A 20,373-nucleotide genomic window follows, 5' to 3' on the forward strand; every position below is an offset into this window, starting at 1 on the left:
AGGGTATCCCTACCTTGCCAACTTATATGCTTTGTTTAAAAAAAAATGCAGGACAGGGTAGTAAGTCCCTGAGCCCTGTAATTGCTGTCAGCAACATTTTTCTTCATGCCATTCACAGCCTTGCTCCCATGCAAGCATTGTTCCCGCAGGAGCAAGTTGGTCCACGGGTAAAAAAAGCCTCCTGTGCCAATCAGATGGCTCTTTTTAACAGTATTCAGGGGACTCTCACGAGAGTACCTCGAACACAACGATCCAGATATACAAATACTTTTTAACCTTAATTTATCAAAAATTACTGAACAGATTCACACCAAATCACAAAAAGCACACTTTCAAGGTCTAGCTTCCTGCCAAATTTGGTGTCATTCTGTTGAGCCATTTTTATGGTAGTGCTCTTTAAAAAGTTTATGGAAAATGCATGGGATTTTGTGTTTTGGGACTCCCCCTTTTTCTCTGCCCCTGATTGACGGATGCACAAACTAGGCAAAAAGCGGCACTTTTTAGGAAAGCTTTGTTAAGGTTTGTCAAACTGCGCCAAAGTTATTAGCAAAACAAGAAAAGGCGTTTCCTATGGAAACACTGACCTAACTAGAACTACCCAGTGGCGACTGTCACTGGAGACACATATGTATATACACACATACATATGAATGTGCGATCATTTTACACGCACATAAACTCACTTCTAACCACTTTCCTATCTCCATGGAAATGTTTCGCCAGATGAGCACTGCCTAGATTTTGTGATTTCATGCATGACACAAAAAATTCCCCAAAAGGCTTTTCCAACGGATGATTGTGCAAAATGTGGATGCCAAGTCCTAATTTGCTTGAGCCAAGCTATTTTCAAAATCCAAATACTCCTACATTTTAGCATGTAAATCCATTTATACTTTTGTCCTTTTGCCCAATGGTAGTGCCAAACATGGATTGCAATCAGCCAGCAGCACAAGGGCTTTGTACAATTCCAGTACAGTATACCTTCTCGGTCTGATGCACGATGGGAAGCTGAGCACTACAGAGGATAAAAACTGTCTTCAATTTCCACAGTAAGGCACGTAAGAGCAATAAGCACTAATGGAGAGAGGTCTGGAAAGCTGATGCCAAGAAATACTGCCAGTGAAAAAGCTCCCCAAAGGCAGGCCAAAAACACCAGCCACAACACTCATTAGCTGAAGGGACTTAGTTCATCCCTCTTCATTTGGAGGGAGATGCACTTTAAAGAGTCATGTGGAAATCTTTTTGTTGTAGTTTGTTACATGAATGCTTTGTGATACAACAGCCAATGTTTCGAGTAAGTGAGTATCAGATGGTGTCGAGGTACACAATGTAGGAAGGCGGCATGAGCATTACAGCGGTGTATCACTACAAAAAATCTATATTTTAAATATAGAGGAATCATGTTTGTTTTTTTAAAAATGTTACACCTTTAAATGATTTGCACAAAAGGCAAGCTATGTGTGGCAAACACGACACCACATGTTTTTTTGCGAAGTAGTGGCTATCAATTTGAAAATATGGACCCACCTATCTCTTTCCAGCAAAACATTCTTTTATTGAGTTTTGAGAACCTTGCCCCATTCTTCTGTTCTTTATCACCTCACTTTCGGAAAATTATATACATGTGTATACAATAGGAATATTGTGTTGAAAAAATAAAGTAATAAATACATGGTTCTGTTTGTGTTATGATACAGAATATTACAAAAAAAGCGTAAACATTTTCATGATGAATATAAAAAGAAAAGAAATCATATTGTTTGTATTCCACTTAAAATTTTAACAGTCCGGCTCTGTGCACTAATATTACTAGAAATAAAAAAAATCATTTCATTCTTTACAAAAAAATGTAGTCACAAATGAATAAAATATGTCGTATAATTTGTGGTGCAATTGGGAAATACTGACATATCCTTTTATTAAGTGAGTGGTTTTCCCAAGCTCTGGTTATTGTCAGCACAGGTGTTTGGTGCAGTCTTGATAACATGTTGCCTCATTGAAGCTAAAGCTTCCTATTGCTAGAGCTTCAGGAAGATAATTTGTAACATATGCCTGAGCACCTCTTTATCATAAAAGGCACTAAAAAAAGGAAAGCTGTAACCAGAAAGCCATTCATAGGGTGGCCAAAGACAGTTTTACTTTGAACACAGTCGAGTAAACTGTAGTGACACTAGTACCAGGCACCTGTTGTCTATGCAAAAATGTGGTTTAGTTGAGTCCCACACCCCCCTAGAGAGCATAGCAACCAATGAAAATATCATTGAACTTTATAAAAGCTCTTCCAATGCGCTTTACTCTTACTGAAATATTGTCAAATCAGGGTAGCCTTTATAATATTACACTAAATTTAATCCCAAGAAAAGTATTCAATTTTAACTCCTCAGTTAACGAGCCATAACTAATGGTTTAATGAATACAAGTATAATCCTGTGCTTTTTGACAGCTTGGTACCAAGGTTTTTTTGGTTTTTTTTAGATTAGAGTACATTAGATTACCTTTGTTGTGCTCTTTTCGGCCAATCAAATCTAAAATAGCATTTCAAATACATCTCCCATAAAAAAAAAAAAACAATCAACCGTATTTACAAAAATTTAGAATTATAAATTAATTACCTTTTAATACATTATAAAAAACTAAAAAAATAACAAGTAAGCCAACTGCCAAGGATATTTATTTCAGCCTAGGAATTAAGGAAACGTCTTGCAGTTTTTATACCATTGAGGGCTTGGGATAACAAAACCATGTCATCAGCAAATACAAGTATTAAATGCTTCAAACCAGCAAGTGCCAAATGTAGATAACTTTTTTTCCATAAGTCTCTAGCATTTCATAAATATAGAACTTGAAAGGTATTGAAAACCATAGCTGATGACTAGTCATCTGATTTAGCTCTGTGTTCTTTAGTCATGCCTCAAACGCTTTTTTATAGAAGCCACATTTGGGCATTACCTATTGCACTTAAGGTGTTTCACTTACAAAAACTAAAAAAGTCATTGATGGAATTCTTGAACTAATCTCAGCCATTGGTAAATATTTTGGGCCACATTCCAGTCTTCCATTTTCTTGCCAGCACACCATCTAGAGAGGCCAACCTTATGAAAATAAGTCTTTGACCTTCTCAAATAGGAACACAGCAGACAGATCTGCCAGAGCAGCTCTATTCTGGACTGGAACACAAACCCCATGCTGGTTCCGGAATTTTGCGTCAAATAAGTGAGGTGCCTCTGGAATACATTGGCAGAGTGAGCATGGAATCTATTTCTAGGCATTCCTGTTGCACTTAGGGAACCTGACTTAGAGAAACAGCACAGCAGAAAAATCCTTTTTAGCAGCTCAACAGCAATCCCGGCCAAACCATCATCAACTATTCCTTTAAACCAGGACAATAACCAAACAAGAACAATGCATTTTTTTTATATTTGTAGAAACAAAACTAATCTCAAAGAAAGAAGAAAAAAAAAAAAAGAAAAAAGACACCAGCCCAGTTGTTCCTTCTATCGCCCAATATACAATTGCCCGCTCCTAGGCAAACTGTTCCTGCAGTCAGTTATCAGCATAGATCAAAGGGAACAAACTGCTTTCTGTCTATCTGTCTATCCGTCTATCTATCTATCCATCCGTCTATCTATCTTCTGTCCTGGTCACAGCAAAGAACCCACTCTGAGTAGCATTTGGGACAACGTTAAGATTGTGGTTGTTTGTCATGGAGTTATGGGACCCTTGAAAACCCATCTGACCTCAATTTCTGTGCCACACGCTAATGTGTCCGAGGGGTAGACCATAGGATGCAAATGAACTATGTCAAGATAAATATGTTAAAAATGAGATACACTTCTGTCTAACTATGGCATCTGGGGTGATTCCATTCTCCTCCTTGTGGCTCAGATTACGTAAATTACCAAAGAAGCCTTTTATTTAATGTTATCTCTACATCAAATGTTCCTTTACCCACATTTCCCTTTAAAGGGTACAAAGTACCATCGCATAAGTATTTTCCCAGTAAACTTATGTCAACAGAACAAACCTCAGAGTTCCTACCCGACTTTAATCTGGCTATCCAAGTGAAAAATATTGTGGGGTGCGATGGCGCACAACTCACCATAAATGCGGGAGCAACCCTGGTGTGGCACTTCTCCGGCGATCCCGATCCTTGTGTCCACAAGCATGAAAGGGAAGGACTTCCTTCCTGCTCAGTGGAACACTAATCCAACCAATCCTTGAGCATGACAGCAGCTCCAGGATTGGTTGGAGCAGGCTAACCCAGCGCTCATTTTGAGGCTGGCGGCCTGTGCTACAATCAGTAGGCTGTTTAACAGCCCTTGGATTGCTGGGTCTACAGTGCGCATGTTGGATAGGACAGCTTTCGACAGCCAGCCAATCAGGCATGCGCTCTGTAGGCCTGTGCACTCATCCTGCATTTACAGGATTTAGACCCACCCCACCCTCGCGCTGTCAGTTTTTACCAGACTTTAATCTGGCTATCCAAACTTGCACTTCTCTAATCCTTCAATCATTCCACTAGCTGTGGCGAGACATTACCTTTAAGTGCAGTGCAAAACAGACTCTACAACATTCAACTACTCGTGTAGCAAATCATGTTGCAATGTTTGTCGAACATGCCAATGGGATTGTCGGGGATATACAAGTGCTGTATAAACTCCAAAATAAAATACACAATACAGCTCACTACCAAGGACTGTCATGGGTATGAAGCTGCTCAGTCAGGAAATGTTTCCCCTTCAGCGGATTCGTTCAGCCTCCGCACTCTCCTCGCAAGACCGTTTCTTCAGAAAATGACAGAGAAAAGAACTTTACCGAATGGACTCAGGCTGTCTAGTATCCTGATATGTTATCTCCGTTTCCATCCCAGCCAGTTCAAAAGCTTTTTCACATTTAAGACTTTGAAGGACTTGACGTTTTAGACATTTTCCAACCAAAAATGTACTTTAATGGCCACCCACAGTAGATTTAGTGAAACAACTCCATTGTGAATTTCGTATTGGCCAGGTTCTGTATATTTGACCCCTTGGGAGATCACTGGTTTAATGCCATCAAGAGTAACGTTTACTAATAGGTTTTATTATGAATTTTAGAATTTCCTTTCTACAGGCATGACATTGTTCATCTCCATTTTGAATAATGCTGCAGGCGTATTTCATTCCATGTCACTTTCCTACAGGGTAAGACTTGGACTTGAATAACCTACTAAATAGTGAATTAGAGGTACTTTTTAGAGAAAATATACATCTGTTTGTGAATAAAATCTATTCAATAGCAGTGGTCCATCGCAAATAGTTTATTAGGAGTTTATTCTTTTTCCTCTCACTAAACACAAGTTGGTGTCTCAAAAACCCATGCAGCACCTCATTGTAGAACGCTTTCATTAGCATTAACCATATTAGTTATTAGCGTGACGCGCCAGATGTTATAATTGCATTTAAGCATGCACACACACTTGGGCTTTCCTGTATGTGCCCCTTTCTTGGCACACTGCATCACTATTCATACGAGATCATTTAATCATTTAATAATGAGGAGGTTTAAGTCACATTCTGAGTGCCAAGATGTGACTGCAATGTCATGACACCCACCCTTGGGAGAATCACGGAAGCTCGCCCGAGGAGTACCGCCAGCTCGTCATCTGTATATTTCAAGCCAAACAAGGGAACCCGCAAGGTAAATAGGGACCTTGGGTGTCAGTATTTTAAGTAAACAGTGGTCCTTATAAAGAAGCCGGAACCAGCTGTGATTAATATAGACTAGAATCAGTGCTACATTGATGCTGTCCCGCCGGACAGGAAATGTAATGAATAAGCAAAGCAGATAACACACAACAATTGTCCCACCTTATTGTTGTGTGTGTATCTGCTTTGGCTTTGCTTATTCATTAAATGTAATGTCCGGCGGGACAGCATCAATATAGCACTAATTCTAGTCTATATTAATCACAGCTCGATCCGGCTTCTTTATAAGGACCACTGTTTACTTGAAAAGCTAGTCATCTGGCCAGCAGCAGAATCACCCGTGATGCAGACTGGATAACAAGGTCTTTTATGATGATGTGCGATGGTACTATGACATCATCAGTTGCGAAACCATAAAGATTCCAGGAACGTGTGGCTCCAGTCGCAAGCCAGGGCGGCTAAATTGGTGGCGGCAGCTCTGCTCCCCAATAGATTGTGAGTATGAAGGATGTACTGCAGAGAAGGGAAGAGTCTCCCCTTTCCATCAGCGGCCAGTCCCAGTACATTACTGCTCAGGGACCATGACAGATTCAATTCCCAAGCAGTACCATTTCCATTAGGTCACCAGACAGTTTTCCTGGGGCAATTGACCCCTAGCACAGTGTCCAACTCTTCAAGTCCCTGGCCACAAACAGCAACCCTAACCCTGGGTGGGTAGATTAATGGGTCACCTAATCATATACTCTCCAGGAGGGAGAGAAAAGCACTGTAGCCACCAAAGATCGTTTGGCACATACAGAGCAAAATACAGAGACCCTGATCATGACCGTCCAGGCAGCGACAAATTTGGAAGAGTCACAAGGAAAAGGAGAGACTCTTCACCTTCCAACAGTCCTTCTAACAAGATTCTTCTTGTGAATCATGCCTTGTTTTGATGATTACCTAGCAGACTTTTTCCACGAAACCAAGGGGACCAGGCACTACCAGGCTTTACCATCCCTCCGAGGCAGATCAGGAGGATATGAGCTCGACTGAGGATTTGATCGGGAAATTTAAATCAAATCTAGCTACTGAGAGCTTGTACACTAACCACAATTTAAGTGGTTACTATGCAAAATGAGATAATTTAAGTAGGTGGCCACACTGCAACAGAGGGAAAAGACCAAAACTGTAGCCATGTGAAAAGCATCTTTACACAGTTTGGCAGCGAGTGGTAAGCGTGAGATTGTTAGCCTCTGAACACTCTACCAACCTTAACATTTATTAATCTCCTCCTAATAAAAACGTTACTCAACTTATGGGAAAGGGTATATTATAGCCTTATAGCCCGCCGTAGCGGGCTATACCGGCTATTAAAGGCCCGCTCCCGTGTTAAAGGGCCAAGCCGAAGGCGAGGAACTTTGACAAGGGAGCGGGTCTTTAATAGCCGGTATAGCCCTGCTACAAAGGGCTATAAGGCTATTAGAATATTCTGCCACTAGAGGGCAGAATGTTCTAACAAATAAAACAAAGTCCTCTCAAAGTTCGAGGGGATTTAAATCCCCTTGAGCTCCGAGAGGCCTTTGTAAAACACTGGAATGTTGCTCTGCAGGCCTTTACCTGCACTCCATGGTCTTCAATGGAGCTTCCAACATTCGACTGTTCTAATTAGAGATAGAAGAATGGTCCACAATGTGAATACATCATGTGGTTTTCGGAAGCCTTTTTTCTTTTAACAGAACTATGCCTAAAGGGTTGGCTGCAGTTTTTGGCTGGAGGTTGTCAGACACCCAAAGGTTCCACCAGACCCAGACATTTTGAAAACTAGAGACAAGAGTGAAAATAAAGTTGTTGGCTTTCATGAATCATGCAAACATTCCTTACCCATAACGCCACACCATACAATATTGTCAAAAAACAACATTTCCTTGATTGATAAACAATTTGCATCTAATGTCAAATGATCACCCCTCTAGTATTTCCACACTACTCCCAATGACTATGCTACAAGGCACAGGTAAACGTAGGTGCATCAAATGCTTTCTAATGTTTTTTTCTTTAAATACCTGTTCCTGTCATGGCTGCATTTATGGCCATGGAGTCACCTGACGCTCAATGAAACCTACCCATGTGTGACGGAGCAGGGGCCGCGGATACCAGAAACGTTAGGGACTGGTGGGTACACGTACCGTTTTTACCCCCTCTTGTCCCCCCCCCCCCCCCAGCAGGGAGAATGGCTTCCGTCACCGGCCCGGGAGAGACGACTCAGCTCGGACGACGAGGAGCCCTTTAACTGGACTCCTGACGACATCAAGGACACGCCCCGGATTGACGTCACGACGCGAGCGACGTCAAAAGGAAATGAATCCCAGCAAAGGACGGACGGCGATCCTCGGAGGAGTACTGGTGACGAGCGGAGAGGAGACGAGGAGGCGAGCGGCGGACGGGAGGATAGAAGCGATCAGGAGGAAGGCGGACGTGAGAGCAGAGAAGCCGGCAGTAGAAGGCCAGGAGGCTCGGGATACCGCGAAGCGCCCCGCCACACTCCCAGGGGAGGAGTGTGGCTAGAACAGGTACGGGATCGTGTGGCGGGTTGGATGGGTCGAGGGGAGAAGCCGAATAACCCCCCTGTGTGAACCTTGCCCCCGCCTATACCTTCCCTGTGCTTAAGCACTTTACACCCTTCACACCCTTGTTGTTATCACGAGTGCGGTGCATGTCTTCACCCAATTAGGGGATTCCCTCACACCCGGTCCTGGTCTTAGGATACGATCCTGCCAACAATCGCCTGACACCTCCCTGTGTTTATCTCCTTTCTTCTGGGGGCCCCAACCTTCCCGAGCGGAGATACCTGGCGGCGAAGATCCACGCCACAGCAAGAAGTCCTGAGAGAGGGGGCAAACCAGGGAGAAGCACAGGAGAAGACACGTACAGGGACACAAAGACACTGGAAGATACCAAGAGAAAAAGATATCTGTCAATAAAACCCCACTTACAAACAACTCGAGTCTCGTCTATCCCTGGCCAGTCGCCACACCATGATAATTTTTCAAAGCTAGAGACCTAGTTTAACCAAGGGATGAGGGTTGTTTTTTTTTACCAGTAACGCTTTGCTAAAGTCAAGCATTTTTCTCACATACATAGGATATAAAAAACAAAATGTGTTACAGCACCAAATGTCCAACCATCCTATATTCCAACACTTTTCTCAACAAAAAAACTATAGATCACATGTGTAGTTAGGCACATAGTATGGGAGATGACTGGGTAAAAACAGTGACCATGTCAAAAATCTCATGCCCTTGTAATTGGCCTTACATGGCCAGAGGTTTAGTAGGATCTTCTTGTATAAGAACAGCCATTCAGAAGGGGTTCAATTTTTAACTAGAAAAGAGTAAGCACCCAGAATGGTAGAAGATTTGCAATTAGCTGAAATGTTGTTCTCCAACTACGCGTGAATATGTGGAAATAGTGTTTGATTCATAGTTGAGCATTTGCAGGAAATCACAGGTTAAACAAGCATTTGCAATGCAATAGGTCACACATTCACGTGAGTTTGAACTATTGGCACTGTAAATGACAATGCCTTTTATTTATGTTTTGGGTTTTAAAACATAAATAAAAGGCATTGTCATTTACAATACTAATAGTTTAACTCGTTCCGTGCTCATGACGGAACCACGCCGTCATGAGCCACGGTTGCCGTGTGCTCATGACGGAGTGGTTCCGTCATGCTGCGGCCGTTGGCGGCCGCGCCGCCCACGCGGCGCTAATTCCCCGCCTGTGCGGGCGATTAGCGCTGTGGGCGGAGTCATGACGGAACCACTCCGTCATGAGCACAGCCCAACCGTGGCTCATGACGGAGTGGCTCCGTCATGAGCACCGCGCCACCGCGCTGCCCCCCCGCACCCCCCAGCGCTGCGGCGGAATTTCCGCTGCAGCGAATGGGTTAAACTCTCGCAAGTGCGAGACCTATTCTTTTGCAATAAAGGGCCTTCTCAACTGCTTGTTAGATTGTACATATCAGAGGAAGAGACTGGCCTGCGTGGTCTTCAAAGCAGTGATAAATAGTGCTATGAAGAAGATGAGTAAGTGTTGTAAATTACACAGACACAAAGTGTGAAGTGAGAGTTACAGATGTTCCGAGCTATAAACACTAACAAAGCGCTCCAACACCTTTCGCTCTGTGATTACACTGTCATGGCTCAGGAGCAAGAGCGGGGTTGGCTATTTCCTGCCCTCTCCATGATTTGAGTGTGCAGTGTGGCATTGCGGAATGCTATTGCTATCCTTGGCCTACTAAAAAACAATCCAGCTGTAGTAGGGCCCTAGTTTCACCTCCTGGTGCAGGGCGGGCTGTGCTTTATGGCAGGCATCGGGAGAGGGAGGTATGGTCTTGGCTGCAGTATTGGTGGTGGTGGTGGTGGTGGTATTGGTAGTGGTATTGGTAGTGTTGGTGGTAGTATTGGTATTGGTGGTTTTGGTATTGGTTGTGGTATTGCCAAACCATGTCTTCCCTGGACCGGAAACAAGCATCCTGGGACCGGTTTCAGGCTAATCAGCTGTCATCAGCCAGGCTAGCTTGATTCCAGTGGCAAAGTGAGCAAGGGACCCACGTCTGGGCATACCCCGCCAACTTACGGCAAACAAAGCAAAACCAAACAAAAAAAAAAAACCCACAAGCGGGTTCTCTGAAGCAGCGCATGTCCTGTCTGCAGTAAGAGAAACTCAATAAAGTAAATAGTGCTTACAGACTAAATAACAGGTCCCGTGTAACAACCAAAGTAAATGGGCCAGTGGCCAAGGGAGGGTACAATTGAAGACATGGGGCCATACTAAGGAGGGGCTAACAAGCCTATTAACTAATCCGTGGGAAGCATTTACGAAAGACAATGACTCAAGCCAATGAAAAATATGGGAGGAGAGTGGGTGTGGCTTCTCTATCATACTCCACTACAGCAGTCTCGCCAAGCGAGCAGCGCATGCGCTCTGCCACTAGGCTCGACCTAAAATAGGGGATGTTCCATGCTAATGACACAACTCTGGAGTCCTTTAGAGTGCTGGATTTACAACATGTTTGTGGTTGATAGAGTTCCTTTGGTTACAGGAGAGCCTGTAGCCAATCAACATATGTATATATATTCATCAAAACACAGACTCCTTTTTCCAGCAGTAACCAGACCGGCACTCCGAGAGTTTTTTTTTTTACTCGATTTTAATATGTTTGAAGTGTTGGCATCTACGTGTTTCGGCTGCTACATGCAGCCTTGTTCACGATACCGAGCCTCTTTTTTTCAATGTTTTAAATACACACAAGTTCTATGAGACATAGACAGAGGAAAATCACCATTGTATTTAAAGGCAATACATTTGGTTAAAACGGGCGCCATTTTGGAAAAGCTTAAAAATTGCACATGATATTCCATTACATCCAATGCTAGTGCATTTATATTCTCAATACAGTATGTATGATAACAATTAATAAATCTTAACATGGAAAATATATTAAAAATGAAAGGGAAAGTTCCTTTTTATTAAAGTGCATTAGTTCTTGTTGTCCCTTAGCTGCCTATTTTTACGTATCATAGTGTCCGACCTTACAAAAAGTCCCTGCGTTATCATCAGTTTCCTATTCCTCTATACATTTATTTAATATTTTTTTTCATTTTTCTTAATTTACTAAAGTGCTAAATGCTAGTGCTCAATCAAATTCATAACCATAAAGTGCTATAGGTAATATAGTGCTAGTGCCTATTGTCTTTCTCAAACATTATAAACAATTTTTTTAAAATAAATTTCAGCTCTCTTGAATGTGCAAACTTTCCAGCAGTCATTATTACAGGCATGTGAACAAATTCTCATCCAGATTTAATCCATTGGGTTCTATGCTGTCCAGCTCAAGGATATAATAAGTTTCCAGATTTCTCAATTCTTTTTCCCTATTACCACCCCTCCTTTTTCTGGGTATCTCTGCTACGCAGCTGTATCGCATTAGGGACGGGTCACTCTGATGATCTTTCTCAAATTGTCTGGCTATAGGGTAGCTGTGATCTTTGTGAATTATCGCTCTTCTATGCTGCAGGATTCTTTTGTGAGCAGGTACCTGGTGCTCTCTACGTACGTTTTCTCACAGGGGCATTGTAAAATGTATACCGCAAAGCTTGATTTGCCAGTTAGATAGCCTCTTACTTTCACAATTTTGTTAAAAACTGTTTTAAAACAAGAGATGTTCTCCCCATGCTGACAGGCTTTAAATTTAAAACATTTTCTAAAGCTCTCCCTCTGTTGCAACCAGGTCTGGTTTCCAGTACTCTCATGATATTCACTTTTAACCATATGATCTTTCAAGGATTTGGATTTCCTATACGTTATTTCCGGAGATCTCTTTACATAAAAACCTAGTGTGGGGTATCCTGGATAAGGTGCCAGTGCTTCTTTAAAATGAGTCGTACTTCTTTATGCTTGGTGTTGTATGTTGTTATGAACCTATGTGTATCAGTTCCTTCTCTACACTTTTTCTTCATTGTTTATTTGGACGGTTCAAATAATACTCTTTCCCTACTCCATTTTTTTGCTTGGTCTGAGGCTTTCTGTAAAATTGTAAGAGGATAGCCTCTTTGGACAAATCGATCTATGATTTCCTTCTCCACATTCTCATAATCCTCTAAAGTATTGCACGTTCTTCTTGCCCTATAGAACTCACCAAAAGGAATACTTCTAATGAGTGGTGTTGGGTGGGAACTTCCCGCATGCAGTATAGTGTTTCCCGCTGTGGGCTTTCTGAAAATTGTGGTTTCCAATTTACATCCCCTATAGATATATTGATATATACACACATTTCTATAATTGACATGATTGAAATTTGGCCAGTTGTCCTCCCATGCGATATTACCATCCACAGATGGGGATGTAATTGGAAGAAGTGTGGGAATGCATGATAAGACATTTGTCACTGGATGTGAATTTTGGACTTCTACAGAGGGAAGTTTCCTCCACAGGAGAGGAGGAGCGCTGCCCCTCCTCCCCCACACTGCTATGCAGAAATCTGGAAAAATAAAATGGTAAAAAAAGGATTTTATTACTATTTTATTTTTCCCGCTTTCTGTCGAACAGAGAGGGCAGGGCAGGTCCAGTGCGTCAAAGCTGCTGATGGCAGCAATAACGAGTGGCCCCTTAAGTTTGAAGTGCACATGTCGGATTGGCCGGCTACCTTGCTACGGCCAAACTCTCCAACCCAGCTGTCTTCTACAGCTGGGTTGAAGAGAGGGCATCGGCCTCCGGTGCCCTTCAGAGTGCTGAGGTAGCCTGCTTCAGCTAATCCTGATGCTTTACTCATGCCGCTTGACAGCATGAGAGCAGCGTTTGGATTGGATTGAGAGTTGTGGGACCTAAAGTTGTGAGCAGTCTGGAGCCAGGGACTTAAAAATATTGAGCATATGCTGCAGGCTAGGGTAAGTGAACCTTTTCTTTTATTTATATTTTTTTTATTGTGTTTATGTCGCCCACTTGTCTCACCATTTTTGTGCTTCACCAACCGCTACTGCTTGTACAGCATGTTAACTCCACTGATCCAGCCACCTGTGATCAAGGTGCCTTTGGAATATAGATGAGCCTTTCTTATAGTCCACGTCCAGCCACACATTTGAGGTGCAGTTTTTATTGGGAAATGTGTGGGATAGCAGAAGGCAGAATACTTGCTGTCATCACTCAGTGTTTGCAAACATTTAGATGTAATCATCTGGGTGTCAACCAAAAGCATTATTTGCTAAACCTTTTCACAATCACATTAAGTATGTCTAATTTTCGTGAGAAATCAATGTGGCCTAGCCTTGACCTCAGATTCTTAAGTGAAATCATGGCTTTCCTTGATGCTCAATTTTAACTCACTTTACTATTCAAAGTCAAGTGATACATGCTCAATACACAAAGAAACATCATTGGCAACTCTAACTATTGTAAGCTCTGACATTTACAGACTAACATATCTCTCTGACAGGGGCAGCCTCAAGAATGTACCAGTATATGATCAGAGGCAGTGTTTGTTGTCCTTATGAACAAGTATGCGTTACTTTCTTATTGCAGATGGGATCTGAAATCAGGGAGTAGGGTTGCCCTGGCACTAGCCTGGCTGCCAATTTAGCATCTCCTCTGTCCCCATCCTGCGGTCCTGATGCAATCAAACCCACCGGAAGAGGAGGCCCTGAACCTTTCTGGCTCCAAGGCAGCAGACCAGTGTGCACACTGGCAGAGCCTTCCCCGACAGCCTTTCACTCATAGAAGTCGCCTCTCATGCCGTCCCACTGCCAATTTATGCCAACAGCAGGCAGCAGTCTCACTGCACTCGACCGCTTCTCTAAGCCACAAATAGGCACAACGGTATAGCGAGTTGAGTGGGTGAATTAAATGAGCGCTCTGCAGGCAGCAAATTCAAATGCTCGCCAGGCCATCCTACCGAGGTCAGCAAATAAAACCCCCAATGATCTACACTGACGAAACCGTGCCAGAACCATACTGTTGTTTCATTCTAGGGCGTGTACAGCTTTCTGGGCTCACCTATGGTTTTCAAACCCGTTTCTACCACCAACTGAAAGCATGGAGAAACGCATAAATAGAAAATATGGACTACCACTTATAAATCCAATTAAATCTTGACGAAAAATAGACTTTTTTTTCCTATCAGTCGATTTTAGAAAATCTCAGAATATTCTAACATTAGCACATCGGCTGGCTATTTTAGAAAGAAACAAGTACACATACTTGCACAGTACATTCTTGCCATTTTAGAATAAAATAGAGATTTGCTTCATATTGGCTATTTTCTCTCAGGCTCCAGAGTTATTTACAATGTTTAAGCAGCTTTACAGCCCCCCAACCTTTGAGAAGAAAGATACCCATTCTATCTAGGTATCATTTACAGAAAGAAAAGGAGGGATGGCGTGGGCATGAGTCCCCTATTTTAGGAAAGTGCTTTGCACTAGAGTACACACCACTGGCATTTAAATGGCCAATAGCTGTTTTCCTGAGCCAGGACATCCTCCCTGCTAGCAGCAGTCTCTGCCTTAAGCCGTGCAGCAGTGTGATGCAGTGTTCCCTGTCCTCGGACAGTCTGAGGACAGTGTATTTGACATGAAATGTGGTCGTTGCAGTGCCCACCATAAAGCCGAAGGCATACATTACAGACCCTTTTAACCCTCAAGACTTGAAGTGTTTTGTTATTGAATCAGATTCTTAAACATGCCTTCACTACGTGTGCTGTTAACACTGCTGCTTTCAGCCAATGGGAGCTAACACAAATGCATGGGATCCCTGTGATTCTGACTGTGACTTCTTCTAAATGTTGAATATTGGCAACACCTGTGGCAGAGTTCATAGCAGAAAAAACGGTGCTCTTCATTTGGCCAAATAACCAATCCGGTGCCCTCTGGGCCAGGGGTCGCCTTACTCTTGATGCACTATTGGCTGCTGTTCAATACATAGGCAATAGTGCCTCAGTAGCAATGGTGGGAGTACCTCTTTAAATAGGAAGCTAGTGGTGCTTTCCTGTCAGCAGATGGGCTAATTGGCCAATGTATCCTCTCATGGTGTTTAAGCTCATCCAAATAAATCAAAGGATATGTTCAATCCTGATATGTAAAGAGTTTTTGAAATATTTGCACTAACACTTTTACTAATTTAAACACAAAAACTAGGCGTGGACTGTGAACTCCGCTCTGCCGGCAGTATTCCCAGTTTTGCTACTCTGCGCTCCACTTGGAATGTGACGTTTAGGATAAAAACTCCCCCCGACCTCCGGCGGAGCAGAATTTGCTGGTGCGCTGCCTCTCACCCCTAGTCTGCGCCCTCCACATGACCTTGATAATCCTCTCCCTCCGAGAAACACAACACACCATAATCTCATGTTCACTCCGTAACGCGGGCTGCTTTCTCAACGAGCACCACTCTTCAACTTCACAACCCAGCGCCTTTCACTTGGATAATCCTAAGCCTTTTTAGAGCCGAACCTGCTCCTTTAACCAATCTTTTAACTTCCTCAGGATTGCTTCAGGCAGACAGCAAAGAGAACCTTTAGTGAACTTCTACACACACTTGTCCGGTTGTAGCGAGTGGTTGCTAGTGAACTGATGCCTATCAGAGGCTTGGGTACACTACAGACACGGACAGCAGAAGGGCAGTGCCTGCATGGTGTGAACGCCAAACACGTCAGAAATGTTATCAATGGTAACCCCAATGATGGAAACCAACAGCCGCATTAACAACCTTACAATTCCAATTTTTTATCTTTCCACACACCAAGTGTCAGACAATGAAGTGTCAATATTGAGTAAGGGACTCTCTTTCGTCCCTACTACATACTTTCTGGAGCTACAAACTGAGCTACTACGCTTTTTTCGTAAAATACGACTACACAGTTATTTTTCACAGAACCCTTGCACAATCAACACATCAAACACACCACTACGCCCTCCTTCTATCTCTTCACCTTTCTCTAATATGGTCCCCAGTGAGATCATCACTTTTGAGAAACTAGTCCTAAAAGATCACAGAATTGGAACACTCCCACCAGTACATTCTCTACAATATTACCAAAGCAGAGAAAATTGCCATCTCTAGCTTACGTCACAATGAAAATCTTGTGATTAAACCGGCCGACAAGGGCGGAGGGATAGTACTTCAAGAGATCAACACATACAGAGATGAAATCAATCGCCAACTGGCCAATACAGATCATTATTGCAAATTACCCACAAATCCCACCAAAGAACTCCAGACCTTGATTCTACAGATCACCAACGATGGCTTGGAACAAGGTTTTCTCAGTAAACACGAACATCGGTACCTAAACATCAAATCCCCACGGATCCCAGTAATTTACACTTTGCCTAAAGTGCATAAAAACCTCGAAAATCCCCCCAGCCGCCCAATTGTCTCAGGTTGCGGATCTATCTTAGAGCCGCTGGGCCAATATGTTGACTTCTTTATAAGAGACTTTGTTCCACTCACTGAATGCTGTACACGTGACAGCATGTCAATGATTAGCATGGTTGAAAACTATCCATTCGACCCCTCAACTGAAATCCTTTGTACATTGGACGTAGAGTCCTAGTACGCAAATATGCCTCAGATAGACTCTTTACTAGTGATGGAAATTGTCCTCAACAAACGTCCACGACCCCACTCAGTTCTTTATACTTCAACTCTTGGAGATTTGCTTAACAAGGAACTTTTTCCTGTTTGAGGGTCAATTCTTCCAACAAGTGAAAGGTACCTCAATGGGGCCAGTTTTCGCTCCATACCTGGCCATTCTGTACATGGACTCACTTGAGACCAATCACATTTTGTCCCCCACTAATCCCTTCAACAATGGCATCAGACAATGGAAAAGATATATAGATGACATTTTCATGATCTGGCAGGTCACTGAGCAAACCCTAGAGTCATTTCTTCACTGGCTCAATAATAATTGTGCTGGCCTGAGAATTAACACTTACACATGATAAGGCATCAATCCCATTTCTTGACCTTAACATTATACACAGAGAGGGCACACTCATTACCAGTCTATTTCGCAAACCCACTGAACACAATACCTTATTACGGTACGACAGTCATCACCCCTGAGTACTTCGAGACTCCCTTCCTTACTCCCAGTTCCTCCATATCAGAAGAAACTGCTCCATGAAGGAAGATTACTTCCATGAGGCTAAGTTGCTAAGCAACAAACTGACCAATAGAGGCTATCCGTGTAGACTGGTATGCAATGCCATGAAGAGAGCATGGTACTACCCAAGTGAGGTACTACTGGAAGTCAAAACTAAACCATGCCAAAATCGTTTAGTGTGCGTTACCACCTTTTCCCCAGTTTCCAACACGGTACACAAATCCATCCTAAAAAACTGGAATGTTCTTAACGCAGGAACTCTTAACCTTGAACGCCCCCTTGTTTGCATTCAATAAAAACAAAAACATTAAAGATCACCTCGTGCGTGCAGCACTGCCCACCAAAAGACAATCGGTCACCCTAAACGATCAATGGGGGCTACCACCTCTTACGGGTCACGCTAAATGTGGGAATTACAGTATCTGATCTAACAACTGAAGGCAAGGAGTTTTGCTTTAAGGATATACGATTTGAACTTAAAACATTCACAAACTGTAACACATGCAATGTTATATATGATGTTTTGTGTCCTTGCAACAAAATATATATTGGACAAACCACACAGAAAATACGAATGCGCATATGTCAACACAGCAGTCGAATAAGATGCAAGACACCCAATGCGCCATTGGTTGAACACTTTACAGAGACTGGACACTCGGAAGATGAAATACGCTGGACCATCATATGTATGATCAAACCCCCCCAAAGGGGCGGTGACATTGCCAAACTGCTTAACAAAGAAGAACTAAAATGGATATTGAAAACCGACAGTTTGCAAACTGGGTTGAACCACCTTGAAGACTGGACTACCCTTATCTGAATGCGAGAATCACAATCATCTCTGTGAATCTTATCATGCTGAAATGCAATCCTTTTAAATTACCAATCCTAATGTAAATAAGTTATTGCCTCACAGTCTGTTCGTATTGATTTTAACCCTTCCTTTTAGTTTTTTTCACACGTGATTTGACCTTCACCTAACCAACTCACTGAGCTCTTACTCCACTCCAATATGGCTCCCGTTCCAATAATTCAGGCCTTCTTCTATCTTTACAATCCCTCATGACCACCTGACTTCATCGTCCTATCACTGCACGTCTCTCTGTATATGAGACATCGCCATAGTCTTCATACTTCCCCCCCGTACTCACGGGTATTTTGATTCAATGAGACATCACGCCGTAATCTTCGGTTAAAGGTAAACGCACCGCAACACCACGTGTACCTAGTCACTCGTCCTCATCCTCGACAGTATAATGATCGTCCTTAATTCCCTTCCAGGCCATCGCGCCCACAGAGCACACTTCCATGGCTCATTTTCGATTCAACGAGTGTTGGTGAGTTTCAGTTTCCTACTCCGCGCTCGTGGTCTTGAGATGTCCTCCACTTATTAATTTCTTCATGCTTTAGCATCACGCTCCCCTAGAGGATTTCCAAACCCCTGCACTTTTCCATCGTGGCCTCAACTTCCGCCACAGTACCTGTGGGCGACCCCGTAACTCCCATTGAGGACATCCCCGTAACCCTGACTTACCGATCTATAACTTCACAGTAAGCTCCCACACACTCACGTAGCATGCAACTAATCAGCTTTGAGTTTTCATAACTTTCATGCACTATGATCACCCTGTAAATCAGATGCCCTCGATTAGCACTCTGCTACCCTGGATGCAATCCTTATTACTGGCGCACCTTTACTGACCGTGTATATTTTCATTCCCATGCACAACTCATGCGATACCGGACTATGTTTCCCAATGTGCTGTTATCACTCATATTTTGCCATAAAGTCACTGTGTCTTTTTCTTAAAGTGTAGGGCCAGTACCAATTGAATTAAGTTACTGAGGTCTCTTAAAAGTGTGGAGCCAATATTATTTTCACTAAGTCACTGCGCCGCAATTTTATAAATATGCACCTTGTCACTATACCTACCTATTCCGGCAGAGCCTATTGAAATGTCATTTGGTCACTCTCTTAGGCTGCATTTCAATGCTGAACACCGTGTCACCTGGCCTAATTGTGTAGGTTGTTCCAACTGAATGTCACCATATCTCCTCGATAAACTCTCTAGTGGTGCTATTTTTAATTTTTCCCTGAATGACATACAAACTAAACGAGGTTACGTTTTCAAGATATATTCTCCTAATTCCTCCTTCTTGTTTTTCTCCCCATAATCCCTTCTTTCTCCCGATCGATTTTGTTATGTTTATATAGTAATTTAAGGCACCTATATTTCAGGCATGCTTATCTAATGTCCTGAAGATGATCCACGCATTTGTCTCTTGGATCGAAACGCCGTCGACACCTTAAAACACCTCATACATACACTGTGATGTTACTATTTGCTATGTAGAGGTGTTCCTTGCGATTTGTTTACTTAAAATTGTGAATTTCTTCTCTTGAGAACAAATCATGAGCGTTGCCTGAGCCTTGCTTAAAGGTTTCCCGGACTATATGTTTTGTATGTTTCTACATTTCTGTAGTAGGATGCAGGCTTGTGTCCCACTCTCAGTATATTGTGTTGTACATATCTCCAAGAATTGCTGATAAATTAAACATTGAACCTCTGTCCGGCTGGACACGTTTAACCAATACAGCACTGATTGGGTCTGTATTTATTAGTTTTGCTCTCCCTGACTTTTCCCTAGGGACCATGGTTGTTTAGAATAAATGCATGGTGTGAAGCACATAGCTGGCTGAGCTGCCCACACGTGCCATCTTTCTCTGGTTTGGAATCAGATTTTTCAATGCCTGTGGATCTGGTCCTGACTGAGCTGGGTGGTTGGAGAGAGGTGGGGGTCTGGTGCCTGCTGATGCTGCTCTGTGCTGGAGGGGTGCCGAGTGAGCCCACCTATCACAACTTAGATTCAGCCCGGAGCTGAATCTGAATCTACCTGCTGCACGATGACAACCAGAGCTTCCAGTAGGACCTATAAGCTTTTCTGGACAGGGACAAAGCAAGATGTTTTGACCAGTTAACTCTATAGGAGAGCAAAGATAAGCTAAGGTAAGCAACCCTCCTTTTCTGTAGAGACAGTAGGGGTATA

The 20,373-nt window shown here is 42.9% G+C and overlaps 1 protein-coding gene across 4 annotated transcripts in view; it reads right to left on the minus strand.

Moving 5' to 3' along the window:
* The window catches only part of CDK14 (cyclin dependent kinase 14), a 2,110,677-nt gene that overhangs the window by 2,056,384 nt on the left and 33,920 nt on the right, over nucleotides 1-20,373 (minus strand). The gene's annotated exons all lie outside the window — the stretch shown is intronic.

This window comes from Triturus cristatus, chromosome 10 (genome assembly GCF_964204655.1).
Source record: "Triturus cristatus chromosome 10, aTriCri1.1, whole genome shotgun sequence".
NCBI lineage: Eukaryota > Metazoa > Chordata > Amphibia > Caudata > Salamandridae > Triturus > Triturus cristatus.